The following is a 13,802-nucleotide window of genomic DNA, read 5'->3' on the forward strand; positions in this document are numbered from 1 at the left end:
TGACTCCGGCCGCTTGCCGCCCCACCCGGTGAAGCCCACGCCCCTCGGCGATCTCACCAGAGTGGGTTCTCTCAGCCAGCCAGCCATTCCAGGATGGGTTACACTGTCTTTTTTATCTCTGTTGTGGCTTTGGGAGCTGTTCTGTATCGTTTCTACTCCCCTAGTAGCTGTCCTGGAGGAGAAACTAAGATCCGTGCATCTTACTAAGCCACCATCTTCTCCGGAAGTCTACCTGCCATGCTGGGGCCCTCGATTCAATTCCTGGTGTTTGCCCATGAAAAAAAACATTGTACGTGGCCCAAGTCCTCCACGAGCTATGGGCACCTCCTCCATGAGTCCAGCACTTAATCTTATTGCTGTTCTCTTGTATGTGATGAATCTCTTTTCTCTGGCTGCTTTCAGGATACTCTCTTTATCTTTAGCATTTGATGTTCTGGATAGTATATGTCTCAGAGTAGTTCTATGAAAATGTATTCTGATTGGAGTATGCTGCACTCCTCAGACATGTGTATTTATGCTTTCATTAGAGTTAAGAAACTTCCTGCCATTATGTCATCAAATATTCTTTCTGCTCTTCCTCTCTTTTCTTCTGGATTACCCAGGATAACTATGTCAATTTGCTTTATGATGTTATCCCTGATATTGTGCTTAAATGTTTTTCTACTTTTTTCTCAATATGTTCCCTCTCTGTCTATAAAATTTTCATTATCATATCTTCTAGTTTCCTAATTCTTTCTTTGCCTGTTCAAATCACTCTGCTGTTGTATTCCTCTAGTGTCTTTTTCATCTCTTTCATTTTGCCTTTCATTCTGATAATTTCTGCTTTGCTTCTTTTTATACTTACAAATTATTCTTTATGCTCATCTAATATACTCTTAATACCCTTTATTTCTTTAGCTATATATCCTTTCATCTCCTTTAATTGATTTATGAGATGTGTAAGAGCACCTTTGATTAGTTGTTTCAAATTCTATGTTTCTTCCGAAGTTTTAATTTGTTCCTTTGTCTGGGTATATCTTCTTGTTTCTTAGTATGGTTTGTAATTATTTGCTGATATCTAGGCATCTGATTATCTTGATGAATTTACAATGAAGGTCTGCTCCTCTCTTTTGCCTCAGGTCTTATTTTGATTGGCTTTGTGTTATGATTCTTCTTTGGCATTTGTGCAGCATTTTCTAGGCTTTTAGAATTTCCCATGTTTAATTGATCAGCTTTTTCAGCTTTTCTTTATCTGATTTTTGCCTTGGGTATATGCAATTGTATCACATTCAGGAGAAAGTGTTCTCTCCTCTTTTGCTGTCTCAGAATCTTTTTTCTGTTCTCTTTATTTTTGCTTTGCCTCTGTAGTTTGTTTGTTTGTTTTTACTGTCTTGTGGTTGTCTCTATCTGATTTTGACTGGAGGGAAAATTCTGGGAGAAGGAGGATCACTCTGAAAATAATTTCCCCCATTCTGTAACTCCCTGTAAATCAGGGCCAGGGAACCATGAAGGGCATACAGACCACCTCCAGAGAGCCTTTCTGAAGCTACCTACAGGTTCACTTCCATGGCACACCAGCAGGTAGCTCTGATCAGCAAACTGTCCTTCCCAGCCCTAAAGGGGCAAGTTGCCTCTAAATCTCCACTGCCTTGACCTCTGTCAGAGGTGGGGCTGAAAGTGGATTCAGCTCATTGTGTCCAGGGCTAGATAGTAGCTCAGGGACAGGACTTAGTGATCTGAATTAGCCAATCAAATCTGTTATTGGTGCTCAGACATCCAACCCCGATTCTTGAGGAAGAAGATTTGTGTATCCCTTTCTGTCTGCAGCAGAGAGACAGGGGCTGGGCTGCCAGGTCTGCCCAGAGAGAGGGGGATGGTGCCAGCAGCTCATGCAGAGCAAGCTACTCTGTCATTTCCCAGAGCTTCTCAGCCTTTACTCAGACCCTTTCTTGGGTGCTGCACAGTATTCTTCCAGCCTCCATGGCTCCAGAACAATTGTTTCAGACAGTTGGCTTGCAAGCCAACATGACCTACACTATCATCCAGCAGTTATTTTAATAGATCCCACAAAATACAAGAATAGAATCTGTTGATCTGAGGGTGAGAACAAGAAATAGCAAGGAGTGGAAGGATTTCAAAGAAATATATGTCTAATTTCATTGGAGACACAGAAGACAAGCTAAAAGTGGCCAAAATGTGTAAAGTAGCATGCAGAATAACACCAACATAGGAAGAAGTGAGGTTGGGTGCATGGACGCCACATGGCATGTTAACCAAATGCAGCACTGGGTTGTAGATACCACAGCAATCTCGGGACATTTTAGCCTGGAGAATGTAGTCTGCAGTCCTGAAAGGAACACAAAGAAATGTCTGCACAGCAACATCCAAGAAATGAAATGACTCCATTCACAGAAATTCCATGATCCCCTAGGTAGCTCCAGGCAATATCTGAAAAAACTGAGTTTTCACAATCATATTGCCATGTTTGCTTCTATAAGACATAATGATATGCTAGGCAGTGATAAGTTAGGAAATGATAATGGCATTGTTCCCAAGTGGATGCACTTTTCTGTATAAAATAAAAGAAGAAATTGTCATTCAAATTTGTCTAAATGGGTCATGTCAAACCAACAGACAAGAGAAAAAAGCCCTCTCATTACACAGTTTATTTTCCAGTTAATTTGATGTTAAATTTCCTATTATCTCTTTTCATCTTAATCCATATTAAAATCCACAAAAATGAGTAAATGTGATTTTACATTCAGAAATGTTAAATTGGAAAGTACATACCTCTGTACTAGTCTTAAATTTGCTGTAATGTCCATGAAAAGCATTTCTTTAATAAATAAATAAATAAATATATATATATATATATATATATATATATATATGGGAACAATCACATTTCAGACACAAGATTATATTATATATAAATGGATTTAATGCAAAAATATTTAATTTAAAATTTTTCCAATTGCCTTAAATTTGGTTATATCAGACTTACAGTTCTAACATGTCTCATAGGGCTTTCTTTTCACACCAATTTATTTCACGCTCTTTTATGGCAATGATCCCATTCCAGCACCCCTTTGGGAACAGTGATCAACAGCACAGTAGCAGGTATTCTGGAAGTAGATGCAGGCGTGTCCCACAAAAGCAGCCCTGTTCTGCAAGGGCTTGGAAGGGGCGGGGCTGCCACTCCATCAGATCCTGAGAATGTCAATTCCCAAGTGACTCTCTGAACTGAAATCTAATGAAGTCTGTCTTGTCTGGCTTCAGAATTGACCTCTCTTTTCCATCCCTGTTCTCACTATCTAAATGGTAATCATCCTATGGGAATTTAATGGCTCAGAGTTTTGAGGTTGCCACAAGCCAGCAAGGTGATTCTCTGAACTTGTGGCATTCTGGGGCTGGGTGCTGGGGTTCTTGGATCCTTGGCTTTCTGTTACATGAACAAGGCACATGGTTATGTATCCTTTGCCCACTGGGGTCCACCAACTTCCAGCTTCATCTGACACTTTCTATATCTGAGCTTCACTCTGTTCATAAAGAACTCCAGAAATCAGATTAAAATGTAAATGTGATTCAAACAGCCATACTTTACATAAAAATAACTTCTACAAAATATCCTATTGAAAATGGGTTCACATAACAAAATGACAAAAAATAATAAAATGGATTCACAGTCATAGAAATGCATTTACATTAAGGACATGTGTTTTGTTTTGTTTTTTTAATTTTTTAATACATAAGACAATCCCAGCAGAGCTATATAGTTCTGTTTGTTGTTGTTTTTGTACTTAATCCTTTTTCAGTTAATTGTTGTGTATGGTGAGAGGTTGGGGTACACCTTGCCTGGAGGACAAAAAACTTCCCCCCACTTCTCAAGACCACTCACCAAGCAGGATAGAAACCCATAGTCCTAGGTCCACCCGTGCAACTGCAATCAGTCAGCCTGCCCAGAAAACAATATAGAATCAAAGCCCATAGTTTTATGACCAGCCTCGGGACCACACGTGTTCAGCCTGTCCTGAAATCAACATCACATAGCAGAATAGAAACTTGACACTAGCCAGGCCCTGGCAGGGTTTCCTCACACCAGTTCCCTGCACTCAAGCTATAAAAATCTGTCCCCACTGCTAAGCACTGCTGCTGCCTCTGAACACTTCCTGGGTGGTTATGTTTCTTCTTGAAATAAAACCTTTGCCTGAATTCCTTCATTCTTACCTTATTCTTGGTGAATTTGCCTTTCAACTGGGGCTGAAACCTGGGACCCAATGTAAGGCAACCCCCAGTTCCTGACCTTGCCACCTGGAAAGAGGTGGGCAGTGGCTGCTCGCCTGGGCCTACTCCAGGATCCTGACTGGTGGGCCCTGGTGTGATGCCCTCTGGGTATCCCCATGAGCCCATGAGGTGAGGGACCCTGGAACTAACTCTGCCTTGCACCTGGGGAAGCAGGAGGCAGTAGCAACTTATCCTGGGCCTACTTCCTAGGGCTTGCAGTCCAGCTGGTGTATGGCTTAGTCCCTAAGTCCCCCTATGAACTCATCCTCCAAACTCCACCTCCACCAACAGCCATGCTGCACATGAGGGAACTGGAAACTTCACCCCAGCACACTGGAATCCAAGTGTGAGCCCACCTCGCCTACCCCTGTCACCATAAAACCTCCATCTGCTCGTCAGAGTCTCACCTGTCTCCAAAACCATGGTCCCAGCTCTGACGCAGCTCCCGCAGCCCCTCCAGGCACATGGTGCCCAGTGCCCACAGGGACACAGAATGCTGGATTCCCTCAGGAGACCACTGTAATTTGTCAGTTTCCCCTTGAGTTTGGGGATGCTCTGCTCTGAGGGCACCTCCTCCTCTTACTCTGGCAGCATGGGTGTCAGGAATCCCTCCCCTCTATGCCAACCCCCTGAGGGGTCTCCTGAGACCCTACAAGACAGGAGGCTGCCAGGATCCCATTGGACCTAAGAATCTCATACTCCACTGCAATACTGCCTTGCCTCAAAATAAATTACACAATGATTCATAATGGCCAGAAAAGAGAGCCTTTGATTACAAAATACTCTGAAACTTTGACAACTTCGTACAACATACCAGAAAATGGGGTGAAGTTCCATATATTCAGGCATTGTTTCTCTTCAGTTTCAACCATTTCTGCACTTCCTGGTCAACCTACCTCATACTTATAGCCTGTGCCCCACCCCCAAAGCCACACATCCCACACAAACCCCCTTGCTCTATCTGTCCAGTGATCTTGACCTCACAGATCAGGCCCCTTCCTCAAACAGGCAACCAGCTCAGAAGACAACCAACCTCCTCTAACCCCAGATCCTGAACCCCCACCCTCCCTGATCTTGTCCAAAACCTGCTCCTGCACACACGGCAGCACATCTCCCACCTGATCCCACATTCACACACCCCACAACCCCTCCTACCTGTACACAAGGTAACTGGTACCAGAGCCATAGTTCATGTGCATGCTCCATTCTCCCTGGGTACCATGTCTCAGGAAAAAAGGCAAGGGCCTTTCTCCACCAATCATGCTCAATATATCTAAGAATTTACATGCATTTTGCAATCTTATAACCTTACATGCAAGACCTCTACATGGTGCTCAACTCTACCTTACCTCCATAGGGGAGGGAGAGGCTTGCAGGTGGCACCAAAACATGCAAACACTCTACACACCACAAACAACACTAACCCCCCAGGGAATAAGCAGGACCCCAAATGGACCCGAATTGGCCATACCAAATAAACCACCTTGACATGTAAAAATACAACCACTTCTGAACCTGCATCCTTAAAGGACTTGAACAAGCCTCCCTAAAAACAGTGAACTTTGATAAACTCAAAGAAACCTTCCAGGGACCCAACAAGCACCCAACCCAATGGATGGCCAGGCTCACTGAAGCTCTGCTTGCGCACACGCTTCACTCCTGAAAGCCCTGAAGGGTCCCTTTGGCTAAAGTCCTGCTTCATTTCCCTTGCAACCTCAGATATAAGACACAAACTAGAAACACTCGAGGAGGTTCCCCCAAAACAAGACTTATTAGCTGCCACCTTTAAAGTTTATAAAACCAGGCAGACACTATAGAAGAAGAGCAGAAAGCTAATCTTCAAATGATAGCTATGGCCCTTTCAGGTCACCAATGCACAAAAAAAACTTAGCAAATTAGGCCCTCTGTCTGTCCCATGGCCCTTCTTCTGATATAACAATACAGGACACTGGGAAAGCACTTCCCAATCTCAAGCTCCCCACAAGGTGCTACCCACCATGCCATCAAACAGGCTGCTGGGAAATGGGCTGTCCACAAGGTCGTCTAGGTTCACAGACATCTTCCAAAGCTGCAGTTGCTCTAGTCAGGCATCCTCAAGGAGGGCTGACAGGCCCGAGGCCTCTACCTGCCTCCATCACCACTGATAACCAGAGTCTCCAGTAACTGTTCTCACACAAGGTGAACCTCCACCTTCCTCCTGGACACAGGGCCACACATTCAACTCTCAATGCCATTCCAGCCAAACTAACACATAAGCCATCAGTTCATGGGGGTAGAGGGACACATTCACCCCTAGGTGGACCCCACCCCTAGCTTGCCAATTTGAAAGCCGCCTGTGTGTGCACTCTTTTTAGTCATACCACAGTGTTCTGCACCCTTCCATGGCACAGACACTCTCACTACCCTACCGGATACCATCACCTTACCCAAGCACACACCCAGCCACCAGCATTTCTCCTCCTCCCCCTAGCTCTCCTAGCCTGGGCCTTCCCCAAACAGTGTATCCTCACTCATTCTGGCAGCTCACCCCATCATACAGGGTACCAAGAGCCCTTCTGTCGCCCACCACCATGCCCCATTCTGATTGCGCTAAAGACAAAATCCTCTTTCTCTTCAATTCCTCAATGTCCCACTCCCCCCCATACTTGTGAGGTTTAAAATCAAGCACTGCCAGGCTTCTCTTAAGAGGTCTATCCAGCCAATCCTCTCCCCCCTCCTCCCCCATTCCCCAGTGAAAGAACTGGATGGCTCCTACCTAGTCCAAGACCTCCAGGTCACCAACCAAGGTATCATTTCCTGACACCTACACTCTCTTATCCAAATTCCCAGGCTGCACAGCCTACTTCTCAGTCCTGGATCTCAAAGACTCATTGTCTAAGACTCCCTTACACCCCACATTCTAGAAACTTTTCACCTGAGCTTCTGGGATATGGCAGACCAGAGTGAGTTCACTCCTGAGCCTTGAAACAAGATAGAAGATGGGGAGAAAATGCCAAGACTGCTGGTCCCTGGCTGTGAGTAGTCCAGGTGGGTCTCTAGGCAGTATTTTGGGGGAGAACGATTGGGGGAGAGCAGTGGGTCCAGTGACCAGGAACCTGAGGCCAGTGATTGTCCACCACAGGGCAGGGCTCAGAATGGGGGGAGTGATCACCCTGTCGGGTGCTGGAAAAACCAGGCCCACCATTGTGGTATCTGGCAGGTCCACCAGTGCTGCAGATCAGCTGGTCAAGAGCAGCCCCCCAGCAGAGAAGCCCCCTGGTGGAAAAGCCCCCTGGTGGGGCAGCCCCCAGGCAGAGCAGCCCCCCAGGCAGAGCAGCACACTTACTGAGCAACCCCCCTGGTGGGACAGCCCCTGGAAGAGCAGCCCCTCAGGCAGAGCAGTACCCCTACTGGGCAGCCCCCTGAAGGAGCAGCCCCCCTGGTGGAACAGCCCCTCTGGCAGAGCAGCACCCTGTTGAGCAGCCCCTCTGGAAGAACAGCACCCCTGGTGGAGCAGCCCGCTGGTGGAGCAGCTCCCCTGGAGGAGCAGCCCCCCTAGCGGAGCAGCACCCCCTACTGGGCAGCTCCCCTGCTGAGTGCCTTCAGTTGCTCCAGCAGATGGGGTGGGGCTGAGGGCAGAGGTTTCTTGTATGTGCCATCTGCTGAACAGATGCGGTAAATGCAGGTCAGCTGCACCAGAAATGGAGGGAAAAGCTTGAAGGAGGATTTAGCCTCACCATCACCACCTGCAGGGGAAAAGGGGTAAGTGCAGGCAAGCTAATTGCCTAGGTATTTCTATTTTTAAATTTTATTTATTTTCTTCTTAACATCTCTTTTATTTCCCCCTTTAAAACATAGTCTTTCTATACATGTTTATTAATAATATAATTGTCCTTTTCATTATTTTTAAAATTTTACAGATATTTTATATTATTATGTTTACACATTTTCCATATTTTACTTCACATATATTTTTATTATTTCACTTCATTTATTTTTATTATTACTATTATATTTTTTCTCTTAAATTTTATCTCCCTCTGGTGGATGCCAGCCTGACTTCACTCCCAGTATGCCCTGAGGTGTCACCTTTTGATTCTGGGCCTATTATTGTCAAGGTGTATTTTTTGTGGTTCTTGGTTCTGTGTTTCATATTTTTATTATATCATAATTTTATTTGCTATTGTTATCTCTTTTTCATTTCTTTTCTCGTTCTTTTTTTGTATGTGTACATAGGCAAGGAGTTTACCTGGGTTTCCTGCATGGTGGTCAGATGACTTATAACAGACCCTTCAATTGAATTGCATCCCTTTTACATGAGATCTTGACCTTGATTTGTCAGAGAATAACAGGCAAAGTGCCAAAAGAAACATTCAGCAACAACTAAGTAAATACAAAACCTTAGAAGAGTGAAGTAAACCAACTTGCATAATAACCATATCAAGATGATCAAATACTCCAACACAAGCAAAAGTCACAAAACACAAAGACCCAAGCAGAAATATCCCAGCCAAATGACGAGATAAAAATTCCAGAGGAGAGACAGAATATGGGCCGCCTACTCTAGGATATTTATAAAGAAATAGTGTCTTCCACTAGAAGAGCACAAAGAAGAACTCAGGAGGTTAAATAGAAAAGTGACAGATCTAACAGAAATGAATGATACAGTAGGCCAAATAAAAAATATACAGGCAACAAAAGATAGCAGATTTGAAAATGTAGAAGGAAGAATAAGTGAGCTAGAAGATAGAACAATAGAAGTAGATTGCACAAAAAAAATGGCAAGAAAGATGGAAAAAATCCAACCAGATCTTAGTGAAATGGTGAACAGCAAGAGGGACACAATACAAGAAACATTGGTGTCCCAGGAGGAGAAGAGAAGAAGAAAGGTTTGGGAAAGTTAGTTGAAGATATAATCGGAGAAAACTTCTCAACCCTTATAAAAGACATGCATTGGCACATCAGAGAGGCCCAGCAAACATCAAATAGAATAAATCCAAACAAGCCCACTACACAAGTCATATTATTCACACTGTCAGTTGTGAAGAGAAACAGAAATTTCTGAAAGTAGCACAAAAAAGCAATCTACTACAAAGGGAAAGCATAAAAGTCTGACTTCAGACTACTCAACAGACACCATGAAAACAAGAAGGCAGTGGTATGATATTGGCTTTCAATGAAGAATTCTTTATCCTGCCAAGTTATCCTTCAAAATTTAGGGAAAGATTAAGATCTTCAAAGATAAAGAAAAATTGAGAAAACTAGTCAATAAGAGACCGGCCCTACAAGAAATTCTACAGGGAGCCCTGTCAGCTGATAAAAAGAAGATAAGAAAGGGAGGTCTGGGGAAGGGCACAGAATTGAAGAAAATGAGTAAGGGTAATTCAAAGGAAAAGAGAGAGAGAGAAGGAAAATAATATACAGATCTGACAAATGAAAACTGAAGGACAGGATGGTAGAATCAAGAACTGCTTTTACAGTAATTAATTTGAATGTCATTGGGCTAAATTCACCAGTTAAAAGATACGGACTGACAGAATGGATGAAAAAACGTAATCCATCTATATGCTATTTACAAGAGACGCACCCTAGACTCAAGTACACATTTAGATTGTAAATGAACAGATGGAAAAACATCTTCTACACAAGCTGTAAGCAAAAGAATGTAGGAGTAGCTATACTAATATCAGACAAAATAGACTTTAAATGTAAAGACATCATAACAGTCAGTCATCAGAAATCTTCCCACACACAAAAAAAGCCCATAGGACCTGATGCCTTCACAGGAGAATTCTATCAAACTTTTCAAGAAGAACTGACACCAATCTTGCTCAAACTGTTCCAAAAAATTGAAGAAAAAGGAATGTTACCTTATTCATTTTATGAAATCAACATCACTCTAAAACCAAAATCAGATAATGATGATACAAGAAAAGAAAACTACAGACCAATTTCCCTAAGAATATAGTGCAAAACTTCTTAACAAAATTCTAGCAAATCATATCCAATGTCACATTAAAAGAATTATACATCATGATCAAGTGGGATTCATACCAGAAATGCAAGGGTGGTTCAACATAAGAAAATCAATCAACATAATACAGCCCATTAACAAATTGAAAGGGAAAAATCACATGATCATATCAATTAATGCAGAAAAATCATTTGACAAAATCTGGCATCCTTTCCTGATAAAACCACTTCAAAAGTTAGGCATTGAAGGAAAGTTTCTCCATATCATAAAGGGCATATATGAAAAACCCCTCATATTTAATGGTGAGAAATTCAAACCATTCCCCTTGAGATTGAGGATGATCAAAGATGCCCACTGTCACCACTGTTACTCCACATTGTATTAGAAGTACTCACTGGAGCAATTGGCCAGGAGAAAGAAATAAAAAACATCCAAATAAGAAGGGAAGAAGTAAAACTTTCATTATTTGCAGATGACATGATTCTATACTTAGAAAAGCCAGAGAAATCTACAGTAGGACTACTTGGGCTAAGAAACAAATTAGGCAAAGTGGCAGGATGCAAGGTTAATGTACAAAAATTAGTAATATTTCTAAATACAAACAATGACCTAACTGAGATGAAAACTAAGGGAAAAAATCCATTCACAATAGTGAGCAGAAGAATCAGGTATCTAGGAATAAGCTTAACCAGGTGTGCTGGTTTGAAAGGATGTATGTCCCCTAGAAAAGCCATATTTTAATCTAAATACCATTTCAGAAAGGCAGAATAATCCCTATTCAATACTGTATGTTTGAATCTGTAATTAGATCATCTCTCCCTGGAGATGTAATACAATCATCAGTAGTTGTTAAACTCAATTGGGGGAAATGTGTCTCGACCCATTTGGGTGGGTCTTGATTAGTTTCTGAAGTCCTATAAAAGAATAAACATTTTGGACAGTGAAGGATATTCAGAGAGAGCAGAGCAGAACGACATAGCCATGAGAAGCAGAGTCCATCAGCCAGCAACTTTTGGAGATGAAGAAGGAAAATGTCTCCTATGAGCCTCATGAAACAGGAAGCCAGGATAAAAAGCTAGCAGATGATGCCATGTTTGCCCTGTGCTTTTCCATATGAGAGAGAAACTCTGACTGTGTTTTCCATGTGCTCTTCCACATGAGAGAGAAACCCTGAAGTTCACTGGCCTTCATGAAACAAGGTATCTTTCCCTGGAAGGCTTTGATTGGACATTTCTATGGACTAGCTTTGATTGGGATGTTTTCTTGGCCTTAGAACTGTAAACTAGGAACTTATTAAATTCCCCTTTTTAGAAGCCATTCTGTTTCTGGTATATTGCATTCTGGCAGCTAGCAAACTAGAACACTGTAAGTATCAAAGACTTATACACAGAAAATTACAAAAAAATTGCTAAAAGAAATAAAAAATGACCTAAACAGATGGAAAGGCATACCATGTTCCTGGATAGGAAAGTTGAATATTATCAAGATGTCAGTTCTACCCAAAACTGATCTACAGATTCAATGCAATACCAGTAAAAGTTCCAACAACCTACTTGGAAGACTTAGAGAATCTGGTTATCAAATTTTTATGTAAGGGAAAGAGCCCTCAAATAGCTAAAGATATCCCAAAAAAGAAGAGCAAACTGAGAGGTTTATCACTTCTTAACTTTTAGGTTTACTATAAAGCCACAGTGTTCAAAACAGCATGGTACTGGCACAAAAACAAAGAGACTGACCAGGGGAATAGAATTGAGAGTGCACAGATTGACCACCAAATTTATGGACACTTGATCTTTCATAAGGCCCCCAAAGCCACTGAATTGGGACAGAATAGTCTTTTCAATAAATGGGTATAGGAGAACTGGAATTCAATAGCCAAGAGAATGAAAGAGGACTCCTACCTTAAAAATCTATGCAAAAATTTATTCAAAATTGATCAAAGACCTAAATATAAGAGTCAGTACCATAAAACTTCTTGAAACAAATGCAGGGAAACATCTTCAATATCTAGTAATAGGAGGTAGCTTCTTAAACTTTATACATAAAGCACAAGCTGTGAAAGAAAAAATAGACAAATGGGAACTCCTTTAGATCAATAACTTCTGTACCTCAAAGGACTTTCTTAGAAAAAGGTCAAGAATCAGCCAACACAATAGGAGAAAATATTTGGAAACCACATATCAGATAAAGGCTTGATATCCTGTGTACATAAAGAAATTATACAGCTCAACAACAATAGAATGAACAACCCAATTATAAAATGAGCAAAGGAAATGAATAGACACTTTTATGATGATGGCCAAAAAGCACATGAACATCTGCTCATGTTCTTTGGCCATAAGGGAAATGCAAATTAAGATGACAATGAGATATCACCTCACACCTGTAAGAATGACTACTATTAGCAAACAGGAAACTATAAATGCTGGAGAGGATGCAGAGATATTGGAACACTTACTCACTGTTGGTGGGAATGTAAAATGGTTCAGCTGCTTAGAAAATCAGTTAGGCAATTCTTCAGAAAGTGAAATATTGTTTTTCCCTATGACCCAATAGTACCAATACTCAGTATCTACCCAGAAAAGTTGAGGGCAGTGACATGAACAGACATTTGCACACTGATGTTCATAGTGGCACTATTCACAATTGTCAAGAGGTGGAAACAATCTAGATTCCCATCAACAGATGAGGGGATAAACAAAATGTGATACATACATATGATGGAATATCATGCAGCATTTAGACAAAATGATATCACAAAACATATGACAATGTGGGTAAACCTTGAGGACATAATACTGAGTGAAATAAGTCAAACACAAAAAGATAGGTACTGTATGATTCCATTATTATGATTCTGATAAAACCATAACTGTTTTGGAGAAGCTAGAAGGAAAAATCTGAGTTGAGGGCATGATAGCCCATGGCAAACTCTGGGAACTGTTCTGCAGCTGCTTGTTGAAGTGTGCTTTAAAAATTATTGCTTTATTCTTTCTTCTTTTTCCATATATAGGTTATATTTCACAGCTAAAAATAGTTTAAAAATCTATAGGCAATGTAAAATTAGGCCTAAGAGTCACCCTGAAGAGAACCTTTCCTTTGCTCAGATGTATCCTCTCACAACAAGCAAACTCAGCACCCTGCCCCTGTCTACATGGGACATAACTCCCAGGGGTGTGGACCTTCCTAGCAATGTGGGACAGAAATCCTAGAATGAGCTGAGACTCAGCATCAAGGGATTCAGAAAACCTTCTTGACCCAAAGGGGGAAGAGTGAAATGAGACAAAATAAAGTATCAATGGTGAGAGATTCCAAACAGATTTGAGAGGTTATCCTGATGCATTAAATAGATATCACTTTGTTAGTCAAAATGTAATGGAGAGGCTGGAGGAAACTGCCTGAAAATGTGGAGCTGTGTTCCAGTATCCATGTTTCTTGAAGATGATTGTATAATGATACAGCTTTCACAATGTGACTGTGTGATTGTGAAAACCTTGTGTCTGATGCTATTTTTATCTACCTTATCAACAGATGAGTAAAACATATGGAATAAAAATAAATAATAGGGGGAACAAATGTTAAAATA

Source organism: Tamandua tetradactyla, assembly GCF_023851605.1.
Source record: "Tamandua tetradactyla isolate mTamTet1 chromosome 1 unlocalized genomic scaffold, mTamTet1.pri SUPER_1_unloc_1, whole genome shotgun sequence".
NCBI lineage: Eukaryota > Metazoa > Chordata > Mammalia > Pilosa > Myrmecophagidae > Tamandua > Tamandua tetradactyla.